This window comes from Rhipicephalus microplus, unplaced genomic scaffold, assembly GCF_043290135.1.
Source record: "Rhipicephalus microplus isolate Deutch F79 unplaced genomic scaffold, USDA_Rmic scaffold_15, whole genome shotgun sequence".
In the NCBI taxonomy this organism is placed as follows: Eukaryota; Metazoa; Arthropoda; class Arachnida; order Ixodida; family Ixodidae; genus Rhipicephalus; species Rhipicephalus microplus.
Window position 1 is genome coordinate 5,832,953 of NW_027464588.1, and position 16,411 is coordinate 5,849,363.

The following is a 16,411-nucleotide window of genomic DNA, read 5'->3' on the forward strand; positions in this document are numbered from 1 at the left end:
CGAAGCAGAAAGTAATGTGACCGAAACGCAGTTTTCATCGATAAAGCACGCAAACTACTATAAGATGGAAGATACAATAGGAGTGACGCTTGTTCAATAGAGTAAAGGCCAATTCTCCTGTACCTGTTTCTTTCGTCTGTGTCATTTGCGTGATTAGTCAACACTCACAAAGTACACTGATTTACCTGAACAAGCTAATGTTGTGCACATTGGTGTAGCTATGCATAGAACACTCCCCCTCCCGCCGTCCCCCATAAGATCGAAGCTTTTAAAGCTGGAGATAAAACAACCACTACCTGCAAAAAACAGCACAGTTCTTTAGCCATAACCACCACGTCAGCGGGCCATCAGGTCCCTTAAAAACGAACATTGACTTCATGTATTTTTAGCAGGCACGTTTTATTTAATTACTGCAGCGAATGTTCATCTTCATGTGTCCTTAAAAGTGCGTCATGTAAATTAGTAAGAGGACACCGACCGTAAAGAAAAATGCAGAATAAGGACATTTCGGTGACCTTTACGCAGCCTTGCTCACAATGACGGGAGCCTTGAGGACTAAATTGCGAACAAAGCTCTCCTCAGGGGAGCCGAAACGAATTCTCTAGTTCTCTCTCTCTCTCTCTCTCTCCATTTTTTGTGGATCCCCTTCTTTAATTATGTAAGTTACCCAGCAGACGTGCTTCGGTCAGAGCCTTGACTTTGTAGGTAGTGAGAAAACAGCATTGCTGAAATATTCTCAGCCGTGGTCTTGTTCCGAGGACTGCAAGCTAAGTGCAAATGTACTGCCGCAACGTGAAGACGGAAGCAGTAATGAACAGGTTGAGAAAGTAGCAGCAGGTCAGTATTTTTATTTACTGCGTGCCAGAGCGTTCCTCTTCTTTCTTGTTATTGCTTGCTGCATAAAAGCGTGCAGATGCGCGTATGCGCTGTCGTCTTCGTCTTCCTAGCAGTACGCACGTGGCAATATGTTCTCATCGAATAGTGTGACGGCCGATGCATGCAATGTTGCAATGTATTTACCGAAATGAAAGTGCTGATAAAATATCGCCTGTGTGACCTTGAATGTGCAGTCCCTAAAGACCCATAGAGCTAAGCAAATAGCATCAGCTTAGCTTTTTTACCAACATTCACTACATTAGGACGGTGAAGGTGCGCTAAACATATCTCCTGAACATTACAAATGCGCGTTCCGACTAGTAGCTCGAGCTGGCCGCACTGCACCGTCACAAAGTTCACTGCAATTCACATGCACTGTTAAAGAACGAATATAACGCAACAAAGTCCTGCCGCAAAAAAAAAAAAAAGCAGCGCCCGCGTTAGCAGCAGAGGGCCGGAGCGAGCGTTAAACCGCAGCTAGCCGGTCTGAGAGCGCCACAAGGCGCCATCAAGTCTCGTCGCCTAGATAACCTTGGCTGCCCGCCTTCCTCCGTGGCTGCCCGGTATTGCTGCGCGCCGGGCGCACAGCGCGGAAAAGGGGTCTACATCGTCTTACATGTCACGCGTGCGCTGGCGATAAACCCTCCTGTGTGTGTGCGTGTGGTGCGCGTGGCTTCTCGATCAGTAGTTTCTTAGTCGGTGTTTAGTTTGAAATGTGCCTGCGCTCTGTGCTCCACCAGTGTGTTCTGTCAGTGCTGATTATTGCAAAGGTGCACCATCCTGAAGACTGGACCTGTGGATTCATATTGTGGTGCACTCGAAGTGAAATAGTGAGTACCGCTCTCACGTTGTTCCGTTCAGCGCTTTGTTAACTGCGTGAGCACGAGAATAACGCCTTCAAACAATTTTGTTTTCAACTAGTTGATGACAAATCAGCATATGTTTACTTAGCGAGAATATTTGTCCTAACTGTTTCACGGGGATGATGGCGAAGTGTGATTGTGGGCAAGTTTTTTTGTTTGTTTAGATTGTTTGGAGTACAAAGCAGAGTGAGCGTGCGCCGTTGAGGTTCAGCGAAGAAATTGAACAGTTTTCGGTGCCCTTTGTTGGCTGCCGTTTTTAACGGGGCCCGCTTGTGCTGCACATCAATTTTAGTTTACTAATTATTACTTGTGTGGGGACTGCGCCTGTTAGCTCTAAGCATCAACCGTATGTAAGACGCATATGCTTGGGCATGTCGGTAGTTCATTTACTTTCTTTTTTTCTTATTGCACAAAAAGACTGAGAACGGAAAACAAGGTTGTGGTGTCCATGTCGTTCTTTTCGGTTCTTTTTCGTTTTGTGCGGTAACACTACCGTGATAACTCGGGTTGATGCATAGGGTGACAACACAGCATATTGTTTCGCGTTAGGTGCGCCTCGCGAAGTTTGCCTACTTGCAAATACATTCAATTTCGTTAAATTTGTCTGCACCGGTATCTTCGTTCACCCGCAACGTAGCGTGACACTGCCGACAGCCGTGTCTATGTAGCGGATCGAGCACTGAAGCTAGACTTTTGTTTGAACAGACCTTTAGTATGTGTGTGTGCGTGTGTGTGTGTGTGTGTGTGGTCGAATATCCTACTTGAACAGCGCAAACGCTTGTTTGAACATAACTGCTAAGGTTCGAGCACATTTTATTCAGATTGTTTCCATCATGTGTAACTTTCAAAATATTCTTGTTATTCAGAGTTTCATTGCCATCGCCTCGCTTTGGCGTTTAACTTCGCTAAGTACTTCAGATGTTAAAGGTATTTTCACTATGTCAAGCGTATTATTACTTTTTTGTTGCACAAAAACACTTTAATGTTATACATACTGCACGGTCTCTAAGCATGTGTTGCAGACAAAATGTAAGACTGGGCAGCATATCTATCTGAGAACACAACACGCACAGCCACTGAACAGCCTACGCTGCATCGGGAAGGAGTTATGCTTTCCCACCCTGACAGCTTGATTGAAACAAATGGCCCTAATTTAGCAGTATGCAATGGTCATTCGGTGGAGGTAACAGAGTCACTTTATTCGACATTTCCCAGCCAATTTCGCGGCTAAGGCAAATGTGTTTGAAAAAAAAATGTGCTGATTTAATGCACTGAAAACAGTGAACTGCTTGAATATTTCGGAGAAAGTTTTTGGTTATGTGGTTGCCTTTCAAACTTTGCAGACTGTTGTTTGAGTGTTGTTTGTGAAAAAAAATATTTTACAAGTTCCGCACCTTTTTTTATACCAAGTTTGGTACACGTTAAGTAAAGGGGCTTATGTAAGGTGTTTGAAACTCGGCCATTATAATACATATTTTCGGCCACAAACGTCTCCAAGAATTAGCCAAAGTGTGTTATGTTAGCATTTTCTCATTGCTATACTGCACTTTGTATGAATATCTGAGCTGTGACTACTTACTTCACAGAAAAGATATTTTGATGAAAAATTATTTTTAGACATCTTAAGCTGTTAACCTCTACAAGAAAAGATCACTCATTTCACAGAATTGTCATCTTTGTCCGTATTGAGACGCAATTTGCACCATGTGGTGGTCCAATTAAAAATCACCTTTTACCTAAAATGAAAGCAAATAAAAATTCTTTGTAAGTGACAAGTTTCATCATTACAATTTCTATTTCAAGGAATAAAATGTTTTTTTCTCAATTTTCCCATCAACGGCAATGGGGAACTTCGAGGCGTCGGCTGCCAGATGACCAAATGGCGAATGGGGAACTTGGAACTTCAAAAATCATTTAGGGGCAAACTCTTGAGGCCGTGGGTCGTTCCTTCCTCCGTAGTCGTACTAGTATTATGTAGCCACTTGATGAGTTGCACAATAGATAGCGTTAGTGGTTTCACAGCATATACATGGACAAAATGATGATTTGTGGGGCGAATCGTTCGTCCGTACATTTGTGCTTTCGTCCGTTCGTCTGTGCATCCATCCGTCTGGGCTTCCGTGTGTCGGTCTGTCTCTGAGTCCGTCCATCTTTTGTTCGTCCATACTGGCGTCAGACTGTCTGTCCATCCGTTTGTGCGTCGGGACGGATGAATGCTACGCCCCACTCATCATCATTCACTCCGTGGATATGCTGCGATCTTTTTCTCAAAACATAAATTGCTATGACAAAATTTGGTACATGAAAAGAACTGTTCATTTGCTTCGATTTAGGTACGAATTCTATTTTAATTCAACCACCACGTGGTGCAAGTTGCGTCTCATTAGAGGCAAATCAATTATTTTGTGAACTTTGCGATTTTTTCTCGTAAAGTGTGACAGCTTGAGAGGTCTAAAATATTTTTTCCTCCAAATATACCTTAAGTCGATTAAGTATTCACTCCTCAGATATCCATTCAAAGTGCAGTATTGATATAGAAAAATGCAGATATAACACATTTCAGCTAATTTATTTGAGGCGTATGTGGTCAAAAATGGTAATATTACTGAGCTTCAAACACTTTACGCAAGCCCTTCACTTAACTTGTAGACCAAATTCGGCACGGAAGAAGATATACTTAAGAAAGAATTTTTTCTCACAAACATCGAGACGAGATTCCGGAAAGTTCAAATTATTTGTCCGCAAAATATTCTAGCAGTTACCCTTTTTAATGCAGTAAAATCGGCGTGATTTTATAAAAATACATTTGTGGTGGTCACCAAAATGGCTGGGACGTCTGATGTGGAATGAACCAAAAGCCAATTCTTCCATTATATAATTGTGTCAATGTGAGCCAGTTCAAGAACACTAGTATCATTTGCATCTTAATACGTAACTGTACATTACTTAATTTTACAAGTTACTTGCACTGAATACCTTCTCAATGCGCATACCGTCATGTATATTAAGTGGCATTGTGCTTTTTTGCAATACAGGTAAAATATGTATGTGTTGTTGTGCGTCGTACTGTATTTCTTTTAATAAACTAATTGAATGAGTACCATGGTAGATCTGCAGAAACACACATGCAGCTGTCTTAATGCATACTTAAGCATAGAACTTGACATTCACTTAAGGCCCGTGTACTCAGATTTGGATGCACGTTAAAGAACCCCAGGTGGTCGAAATTTCCAGAGCCCTCCACTACGGCGTCTTTCATAATCATATGGTGGTTTTGGGACGTTAAACCCCGAAAATCAGTCAGTAATTGACATTCGCTTAAATTGGTCGTTGCATGCAGCTAATGGAACATTATCAACTTGGAGCAGCACCTTTTTATTTGCCTGCGCGAGCAAGCTGGAAGGGTAAAGTAAGGTTCATATCTACGGCACGAAAGGTATACTGATTCTGCCACAGCGCGCTTTTTATGGCGTTTATTACTCAGCATATCTTTTCTAGCATTTCTCACTGCAGTGGAGCCCGTTTCCACTGAATATGCTTGCTATGCACTCAATTTATACCTACACATAAGGAAGCAGTTAGTTATGCATGGTGCACACTGTATGTTGCACTCTTTGTGAAATTTCAGTCATTCTTCCTTGTGTATTTATATCAGGTTTCCGGGATTGAATTTCCTGTACAGAAAGAACAGCTTCGCCCCACTCGAAGGCACCAGTCATCTTAGCAGCTGAAGATGATTGTCCAAGCAGCAGTGACGAGTGGCTTTGCAGTTAAATGGTTTAATGTCGAAATTTATACTGCAAGATGTAATATGTTGTAAATGTGACTCTAGAAACTCGCTTACTCTTTCTACGTGTTTTTTTTCTATTGTATAGGTGTCAATAAAACGCCATACGTCTCAGTCGTTTGCCCGACTAGCGCAAATGTTTTTGAAAGTTGTGATTTATTGTATTCAAGACAATGAATTTTTGATATAGAGAGAAACTTGGTCACGTGACATACTTCAAAATTTTGCAGAATGCCATCAGAGTCCCGTTTGTCAGAGTTGCAGTTTTTCTATATTAAAGGCAGATGTTAGCATATGGGCTTAATTCTTTTTTTGCTTCGGCGCTATGTTCGGGTGAACCTTACGCTACAGGTTACTGCTTGCACTACTGTGGTGTGGTGTGGTGCGCACGCACGCACCCACGCACGCACCCACGCACGCACCCACGCACGCACCCACGCACGCACCCACGCACGCACCCACGCACGCACCCACGCACGCACCCACGCACCCACGCACGCACCCACGCACCCACGCACGCACCCACGCACCCACGCACGCACCCACGCACGCACCCACGCACGCACCCACCCACGCACGCACCCACCCACGCACGCACCCACGCACGCACCCACCCACCCACGCACGCACGCACCCACCCACGCACCCACCCACGCACCCACCCACGCACGCACCCACGCACGCACCCACGCACCCACGCACGCACCCACGCACCCACGCACCCACCCACGCACGCACGCACGCACGCACGCACGCACGCACGCGTGCGCGCGCCTTTCGCGTCTTTGTCGTTTACGGCCCAGTCAACGTACACATATATACACTCGTCTCATGCAGCTCATTCAAGACCATGGCACCTTATTTTGTCAGCCGCAGAGAAGGTTCATATATGCTTCTCCCTGAGAACAATTGAGGCTTGGGCCAGTTGGTGATGCATATTTGATGGAATGAAGTGCTATGAACGGCTCTCCTCAACACATAAGTCTAAGCGTCACCTCCTGTGTCTCTGCTTTTGTTGCCCGTTAATTGCGCTTCATTTGATCAAGTATGCTCATCCATATAACTGCCAGCGTTTCAAGGGGTTTTTCAGTGTACACCCCACTCGCATGGGTGTAGCTTCATCCAACACCCATAGTTTAGGGGTGTTCATAAACACCTAATAAAGTAGGGTGTAACGTTTCTTTACACCCTACTGTTCAGGGTGTTTCTAAACACCTTATTGTTTAGGGTGTTCCTAGACACCCTAAGAGGGTGTTGCCCATGGGACAAAAGATATACACCCTTATGGGTGTAAAAATTTTTAGAGTGTGCCTCGAAAGTGAGACGTGTCTCGGTTGCGTAGTTCGACAATTTCAGGCTATCCAAGTCGTCCTCATTTTGTTTATTAAGAGTGGCGTCACTCTGGTTAAGGCAAATTGAGTTTTGAACACTATGATAGCATGCAGCTGGGTCAAAGAAGCAATACACGTGTGAATGCTGAAGTTTGGCGGCTGTCGTACCTTGAAATATTTTCTGGGGTTGTCTTTGCCTAGAAAGTGCAGTAGACTCTGCATGTCAGGTCGCAGGCCACCCCGAGCCACCATAGATTTGTATCTGTGGTTTTGGCGTATTGTAATGATGGTGGCAAAAAACAAAGGAACTGGCCTGAATCAGTTGCGGTGATGTCTCCCACTGGCACACAGCTTTTGTGTTATGAACGACGCTGTATACTCCGTAAGCGCAGGGTAAGGATGTATTTTCCTGGGAAAGGCATACTAGGGAAGCTCTTTAAAGAGAGGCAAGTATGTTTGCGCAAAATAACTAATCAATTATTTGCGAATGATGTAGAATGACTGACTGCAGTGACACACCGCCATCGAATATCACCAATGGCTCACCCATATCAACACCAGTGGTGACGATAGGTGGTTGACAAGCTCGGACAAGGGTTATCCTCCTCGGCATGTTTCACCACAGAAGAGTTCCAGCGTAGCAGAAGCCCATTGTGGTCGAAATGCCGAAACACCAGCGTGGTCTTTCGATTTAGGTGCACCTTCAAGAAACCCCAATTTCTCTGGAGACCAACGCTGCAACTTACCTCTTGGCATACTGTTGTACTTGTTTTGACACTTCAGAATTTTCAAACTGCGCACCAAACTTAACCTTCCTAGCGCTGACAATCTTGGGATAAAATATTTTAACAGAAGGGCCTCCTCCCGCACTACATGTAAAAACTAACGCTGAATTCTAATTTACTACTCTGGCTATCCGCGTTAATAAACACCCTCGCAATGCACGTAGGGTCTTAAATTCATTCTGGAACTCCCAATTCTGGGGATATGGTTTACAACTAGAGACGTTTAATCAGTAGGACAATGTTGGCGAAGATTGTTGATGACCCAAGTGCTTGTAATGCCAGCGTAGGTAAGCTTGCATGACTTTTTTATTCATTGGCTCATGTTTAGTTGGCTAGAAGTTTTCGGGCAGCAACGGACCCTTTCAAGAGCGGCTGCAGCATCCTGTGAAGACGTTCTCTGACTACGCGTTGAGTATATGCGATATTGACCGCTGTGATTTAGTTCAGGTATCTTGCTTGCTTACAGTACTCGGCTGCTGACCCGAAGGTCGCGGGTTCGATTCCCGGCTGCGGCGGCTGCATTTCCGATGGAGGCGGAAATGTTGTAGGCCCGTGTGCTCAGATTTGGGTGCACGTTAAAGAACCCCAGGTGGTCAAAATTTCCGGAGCCCTCCACTACGGCGTCTCTCATAATCAAATAGTGGTTTTGGGACGTTAAACCCCACAAATCAATTGCTTGCTTACAAATATTTTGTTAATCACGGTACGCATTGACGGTGGCGCTTCACATTTTTGATCGGACGCAAATGAAATTCCCCGCGCTCAAAGCAGAACTTAGGCTACTTTGCTCAGTCCGCTGCCTATTTCCGGATTCGTCAACGCCTTTTTCACGAGTGATGATTACGGTGAGTTCGCCCATTCTTTTGTCCATTTTTATTCTCTGACAAGTCTCTTGTTTCTGCTTTCAGAGCCACCGGCGTTTTTTTTCCTGTTTCAAAGTTTTACAAACCCTCATTATGTAAGTATTGTTGCCGCACCACAGTGGTCTTGTGGCTAAGGTACTCGGTGGCTGACTGTGGCGGCTGCATATTTGACGGAGGCAAAAATCCTGTAGACCCCTGTGATCTGATTTTGGTGCATGTTAAAAAAAGTACAGGTGGTCAATATTTCTGGAGCCCACCACTACAGCGTCACTCGAATCATATGGTGGTTTTGAGACGTTGAACATCCTACATCGTCATCATTATAATGTAAGTATTGGCTTCTATAGGACTATGTGCGTGGCCTACACTGCCTGTAATGAAAACCGCCTTTGTGTTTGTCCGCGAAGTGGGAAAACTGAAGTAAAGTTTTTCGTAATACAAGCCATATGCAATGAAATGCAAAAATTGAGGGCTAATACACTTGCTTGTGCTTGCAATGTTTAGAGGTCGTGCGATGTCGGCCTAATTCGGACTGAAGCGCTTACATCAGAGCCAACAATACTTTTAGTGGCAATAATTTGCAGTGACATGATGCGGTTAGCAGAAGCAATTGCTAATTGTAGCCGTTATAATGAAAACAGTCCCGTTTACATCAGTGAGTACTGTACACAAAAAATGAACAGTAAAACATGAAAAGTATGAGACATTTTCACTGCATAGTATCGTTTCAAGCTCCGAAACAATATATGAGTGATTATGGCTCTCGCGAAAAAATTCTGTAGTGCTGAATAAATATACCTTTCAGAAATGCACGTTTAAGGCGTGCTCGATTATTCAGAAGCCGCACACGTGAGAACCCACTTACGATTAATCTGCTTGAATACCCTTACGCAAGAAAACGCAAGTGTGCTTCTTTTATTCTTGACTCAATTTTTACACTTGCCCCGCGGTGGTGCTCTAGTGGCTAAGGTACTCTGCTGCTGACCCGCGGGTAGCGGGGTTGAATCCCGGCTGCGGAGGCTGCATTTTTGATGGAGGCGAAAACGCTGTAGGCCCGTGTGCTCAGATTTGGGTGCACGCCAAAGAACCCCAGGTTGTCGAAATTTGCGGAGCCCTCCACTATGGCGCCTCTTCTAACCATATGATTGTTTTGGGACGTTGGCTCCACATATCAAATAAATTGATTGTTACACTTGTCAGAAAAAAATGTAATTGTCGCTTTATTTGTGAATTTCAGCTTTCCACGCAATATAGTTTGTATGTTACCATGCATTCCCATATAAGCAGTTGCTATGCTTTTCAAACGTTGTTTTTTCTTTCTTGTGTGAGAACCAGAACTTCTTTTCTGCTCACGGCAGTAAAAACGTTTACGCCACTAAGCACAAAAAATGGCCGATGCCAGTAAGACATAATAACATCGTCGGGGAAGCAATGCCATCTCTGCACACGTGAATCTACGTGACTATTAGTATGCTGGAAAGTTTAGTAAAGTGCGGAGAACGTACCTTTGGTTTCATTGCGAACAAAGACGATTACGGACAAGACTTAGGAGGAGCACTGACTGTGCGTTGTCTTTAGCTTCTAAAGCCTTTACACACACATTAGGGATTGGTTATAGACTTTCAGAACTTTGGCTATCTTTTCAGACATGTCAAAGTTGCATGTGTATATGTTTAGAAAAGCACGTCGACTCTCTCTAGAACCTGAAGTCATAACAAACATGACTGTCCAAATAAAAAGCTCAGTGCATGACCTTTCTAAAGAGAGCGAGTGTGCCTCTCTAAAAGAGTGGCATATATCCGAGTCTCACAATAAAAAATGATGGTCAAAGAACGCTTTTTTCTTTTCTTGTTGTGCAATAAAATATCATTACTTCAGATTTCGCGGGACTGGAAGAACTTTAGAAGTTAACTGAGTTCTGAAATACCAATAGTAGAATGAAAACAAAGAATGTCTATTGCATCAATGCATTTCTATCAATGCAGCTCGAAGTCCAGTAACTATTTTGCATAAGAGCAAGGCAAATGAGGTCATTTTTGTGGTTCACTACTTCGTGAACAACGTTAGCCCTCGTGTTTTACCTCGAAACTTGCTTTGAACCCAAACCTTACTACGTGCCGGTACGCACTTGTAGATAGCGACTTCACGTTTCCGTAAGGCCGTAGTCATTTAGGCTATCCAAGATTACTACTTTTGCTCTTTGAGTCCACGAATGCTTCGAGGACCGTGGAAATCAACAAAATTGAGTTTATTGCCACTAAAAATGCCCAATACTTTCGCGAACAAAGAGTACATCCAACCCTCCAATTTTTCCTTCCGCATCGAATTAACGAGCATTAACTGTAATCCGGGTTCTACGAAGAGCTTGACACAGAGTTCATGTGTCCTCGGGATTGAAAACACGAGATTAAATTTTAGTGCTTGTCTCGTTTACTGTTACTCCTTCGGTCCTTGTTTCGAATACATTACTATATATCTTTGTTTCGTATGCATACTATATTTAGATTGAAGCAGTCATGGCAGTGTTTCGTATGCATACTATATTTAGATTGAAGCAGTCATGGCAGCGCAAGGTATACGCAAAGTTGAACACGGCTTTGAAAATCACGGCCACCGAATTGCCCCTAATGTAGTCCATGAAAATCAAGAACAATCAGGTGATTGTTTATAAAACCTAAAAAACCGCTTTTTTTATTAACAGAGAAACAACTTTATGGCATTTTCTTTGTTGTAATCTTTTTTTTGCGCACACGCTCTTGGTAAATGAACGTTTTTCTAGTTTCCCGTGAGCCAAATATGGCAGTTGCGTGCAGCACCCGTGATTTCTTGTGCATGCTGTCTCCAATTGTTTGATTTTGCATAACGATGACTTGGTTTAATAAATAAAGTAAGCAATGAACAACTACTCGTACTTTATTATTCCCAGCTGTTGTTCGATTGGACTCACGGAGAGAGAGCAGACCTAAACGCCCCATCGCAGTCGCAAAATATTTAAAAGAACTTTTTGCGGAAGGATTCTTCGCTATGAATGTTACTGGCAGTAGAGTCAATAAACCATGATTTCTGGCGTCATTTGTGAATTACTGCTGCTTTTTTGTGTGCCATGCCACCGTGTCTGTGGCTATTACGAAGGAAATAGGTTTTAGTGTGTTCTCTGCGTACCGTTGCGCTGCACCTACAGCTTCTCGGCAGGTTGATTGATTGGTATGTGGGGTTTAACGTCCCAAAACCACTATATGATTATGAGAGACGCCGTAGTGGAGGGCTCCGGAAATTTAGACCACCTGGGGTTCTTGAACGTGCACCCAAATCTGAGCACACGGGCCTACAACATTTCCGCCTCCATCGGAAATGCAGCCGCCGCAGCCGGGATTCGAACCCGCGCCCTGCGGGTCAGCAGCCGAGTACCTTAGCCACTAGACCACCGCGGCGGGGCGGCTTCTCGGCAGGAAGTGAACGTTTTGCGTGCGCTATGTTACATCACGAGCTCTTTTAGCGCTTTTTTTTCGTATACCGTGCAAAAGCAATGCTCCTAGGAAGCAGCTATTTAGTGTGTTTTTCGAGTCCTGTGTCGCACCGTCCGCGGCGCTTTCGCAGCAGCTCTTTTAGAGCTTTTTCCACGTACCGCGCCTGAGCATCCATGTTCCTAGGAAGCAGCTCTTTAACAAGTTTTTGTAGCGCTATACATCGCAGCCGCTGCGGCTTTTTCGTAAAACAACTTTTGGTGTTTTTTCGCGTACCACGCCACAGCACGCACGCTCTTCAGGAGTAGCTCGTTAGCATCTTTTTCGAGCGCTAGGTCGCAAAGTTCATGGCTCTTTCGCAGGTGCACTTTTGCCGTTTTTTGCATACCTTGCCATGGCATCCATGCTTCTTTAGAGGGTTTTTTAGTGTTTTTTGAGTGCTATGTCGCAGCGTCCAAGGCTCTTTCGCAGGAGCACTTTCGGCACTTTTTCCGCGTACCACGTCAGTCCACACTCATCTGGAGGAGCTGTTGGCGTGTTTTAATGAGCGTTATGTCACTGCGACCACAACCCTTTTGCGAGAGCACTTTTTCGCGGGAGCACTCTCGGTGCTTTTTCCGCGTCACAGCGTCCACGCTCAACAATATGCTATCGTGTATTTCGAGCGCTATGTAACTGCGACCGCGGCCCTTTAGTGGGGGTACTTTCGGTGCTTTTTCTGCGTCACAGCGTCCACGGTCATCTGCAGGAGTATGCTAGCGTAATTTTCGAGCGCTATGTCACTGCGACCACGACCCTTTCGCGGGAGGACTTTCGGTGCTTATTCCGCGTCACAGTTTCCACGCTCATTGACAGGAGTATGCTAGCGTGTTTATCGAGCGCTATGTCACTGCGACCACGACCCTTTCGCGGGAGCACTTCAGTGCTTTTTCCACGTCACAGTGTCCACACTCATCGGCAGGAGTATACTAGCGTGTTTTTCGAGCGCTATGCCACTGCGACCACGACCCTCTCGCGAGAGCACTTTCGGTGCTTTTTGCGCGTCACAGCGTCTACGCTCATCAATATGCTATCGTGTATTTCGAGCGCTATGTCACTGCGACCACGACCCTTTCGCGGGAGGACTTTCGGTGCTTATTCCGCGTCACAGTTTCCACGCTCATTGACAGGAGTATGCTAGCGTGTTTATCGAGCGCTATGCCACTGCGACCACGACCCTTTCGCGGGAGCACTTTCAGTGCTTTTTCCGCGTCACAGTGTCCACACTCATCGGCAGGAGTATGCTAGCGTGTTTTTCGAGCGCTATGTCACTGCGACCACGACCCTTTCGCGGGAGCACTTTCGGTGCTTTTTCCGCGTCACAGTGTCCACGCTCATCGGCAGGAGTATGCTAGCGTAATTTTCGAGCGCTATGTCACTGCGACCACGACTCTTTCGCGGGAGGACTTTCGGTGCTTATTCCGCGTCACAGTTTCCACGCTCATTGACAGGAGTATGCTAGCGTGTTTATCGAGCGCTATGCCACTGCGACCACGACCCTTTCGCGGGAGCACTTTCGGTGCTTTTTCTGCGTCACAGCGTCCACGCTCATCTGGAGGAGTATGCTAGCGTAATTTTCGAGCGCTATGTCACTGCGACCACGACCCTTTCGCAGGAGGACTTTCGGTGCTTATTCCGCGTCACAGTTTCCACGCTCATTGACAGGAGTATGCTAGCGTGTTTATCGAGCGCTATCTCACTGCGACCACGACCCTTTCGCGGGAGCACTTTCAGTGCTTTTTCCGCGTCACAGTGTCCACACTCATCGGCAGGAGTATGCTAGCGTGTTTTTCGAGCGCTATGCCACAGCGACCACGACCCTCTCGCGAGAGCACTTTCGGTGCTTTTTGCGCGTCACAGCGTCTACGCTCATCAATATGCTATCGTGTATTTCGAGCGCTATGTCACTGCGACCACGACCCTTTCGCGGGAGGACTTTCTGTGCTTATTCCGCGTCACAGTTTCCACGCTCATTGACAGGAGTATGCTAGCGTGTTTATCGAGCGCTATGCCACTGCGACCACGACCCTTTCGCGGGAGCACTTTCAGTGCTTTTTCCGCGTCACAGTGTCCACACTCATCGGCAGGAGTATGCTAGCGTGTTTTTCGAGCGCTATGCCACAGCGACCACGACCCTCTCGCGAGAGCACTTTCGGTGCTTTTTGCGCGTCACAGCGTCTACGCTCATCAATATGCTATCGTGTATTTCGAGCGCTATGTCACTGCGACCACGACCCTTTCGCGGGAGGACTTTCTGTGCTTATTCCGCGTCACAGTTTCCACGCTCATTGACAGGAGTATGCTAGCGTGTTTATCGAGCGCTATGTCACTGCGACCACGACCCTTTCGCGGGAGCACTTTCAGTGCTTTTTCCGCGTCACAGTGTCCACACTCATCGGCAGGAGTATGCTAGCGTGTTTTTCGAGCGCTATGCCACAGCGACCACGACCCTCTCGCGAGAGCACTTTCGGTGCTTTTTGCGCGTCACAGCGTCTACGCTCATCAATATGCTATCGTGTATTTCGAGCGCTATGTCACTGCGACCACGACCCTTTCGCGGGAGGACTTTCTGTGCTTATTCCGCGTCACAGTTTCCACGCTCATTGACAGGAGTATGCTAGCGTGTTTATCGAGCGCTATGTCACTGCGACCACGACCCTTTCGCGGGAGCACTTTCAGTGCTTTTTCCGCGTCACAGTGTCCACACTCATCGGCAGGAGTATGCTAGCGTGTTTTTCGAGCGCTATGCCACAGCGACCACGACCCTCTCGCGAGAGCACTTTCGGTGCTTTTTGCGCGTCACAGCGTCCACGCTCATCAATATGCTATCGTGTATTTCGAGCGCTATGTCACTGCGACCACGACCCTTTCGCGGGAGGACTTTCTGTGCTTATTCCGCGTCACAGTTTCCACGCTCATTGACAGGAGTATGCTAGCGTGTTTATCGAGCGCTATGCCACTGCGACCACGACCCTTTCGCGGGAGGACTTTCGGTGCTTATTCCGCGTCACAGTTTCCACGCTCATTGACAGGAGTATGCTAGCGTGTTTATCGAGCGCTATGTCACTGCGACCACGACCCTTTCGCGGGAGCACTTTCAGTGCTTTTTCCGCGTCACAGTGTCCACACTCATCGGCAGGAGTATGCTAGCGTGTTTTTCAAGCGCTATGCCACTGCGACCACGACCCTCTCGCGAGAGCACTTTCGGTGCTTTTTGCGCGTCACAGCGTCCACGCTCATCAATATGCTATCGTGTATTTCGAGCGCTATGTCACTGCGACGACCACCCTTTCGCGGGAGGACTTTCGGTGCTTATTCCGCGTCACAGTTTCCACGCTCGTTGACAGGAGTATGCTAGCGTGCTTGTCGAGCGCTATGCCACTGCGACCACGACCTTTTCGCGGGAGCACTTTCGGTGCTTTTTCCGCGTCACAGTGTCCACGCTCATCGGCAGGAGTATGCTAGCGTAATTTTCGAGCGCTATGTCACTGCGACCACGACCCTTTCGCGGGAGGACTTTCGGTGCTTATTCCGCGTCACAGTTTCCACGCTCATTCACAGGAGTTTGCTAGCGTGTTTATCGAGCGCTATGCCACTGCGACCACGACCCTCTCGCGAGAGCACTTTCGGTGCTTTTTCCGCGTCACAGCGTCTACGCTCATCGGCAGGAGTATGCTAGCGTGTTTTTCGAGCGCTATGTCACTGCGACCACGACCCTTTCGCGGGAGCACTTTCGGTGCTTTTTCCGCGTCACAGTGTCCACGCTCATCGGCAGGAGTATGCTAGCGTGTTTTTCGAGCGCTATGTCACTGCGACCACGACCCTTTCGCGGGAGCACTTTCGGTGCTTTTTCCGCGTCACAGTGTCCACGCTCATCGGCAGGAGTATGCTAGCGTAATTTTCGAGCGCTATGTCACTGCGACCACGACCCTTTCGCGGGAGGACTTTCGGTGCTTATTCCGCGTCACAGTTTCCACGCTCGTTGACAGGAGTATGCTAGCGTGTTTGTCGAGCGCTATGCCACTGCGACCACGACCCTTTCGCGGGAGCACTTTCGGTGCTTTTTCCGCGTCACAGTGTCCACGCTCATCGGCAGGAGTATGCTAACGTGTTTTTCGAGCGCTATGTCACTGCGACCACGACCCTTTCGCGGGAGGACTTTCGGTGCTTATTCCGCGTCACAGTTTCCACGCTCGTCGACAGGAGTATGCTAGCGTGTTTGTCGAGCGCTATGCCACTGCGACCGCGACCCTTTCGCGGGAGCACTTTCGGTGCTTATTCCGCGTCACAGTTTCCACGCTCGTTGACAGGAGTATGCTAGCGTGTTTGTCGAGCGCTATGCCACTGCGACCGCGACCCTTTCGCGGGAGCACTTTCGGTGCTTTTTCCGCGTCACAGCGTCT

General features: G+C 46.8%; 1 long non-coding RNA gene across 1 annotated transcript in view; it reads left to right on the top strand.

Annotated features, from left to right (window-relative positions):
* Positions 1-1,529: 1,529 nt before the first annotated feature.
* LOC142784591 (uncharacterized) overlaps positions 1,530-16,411 on the top strand; it is a 106,277-nt gene continuing 91,395 nt past the window's right edge. The window contains exon 1 of the long non-coding RNA XR_012888700.1: positions 1,530-1,706. This is a non-coding gene — a long non-coding RNA (uncharacterized LOC142784591). The remainder of the gene's footprint in view (positions 1,707-16,411) is intronic.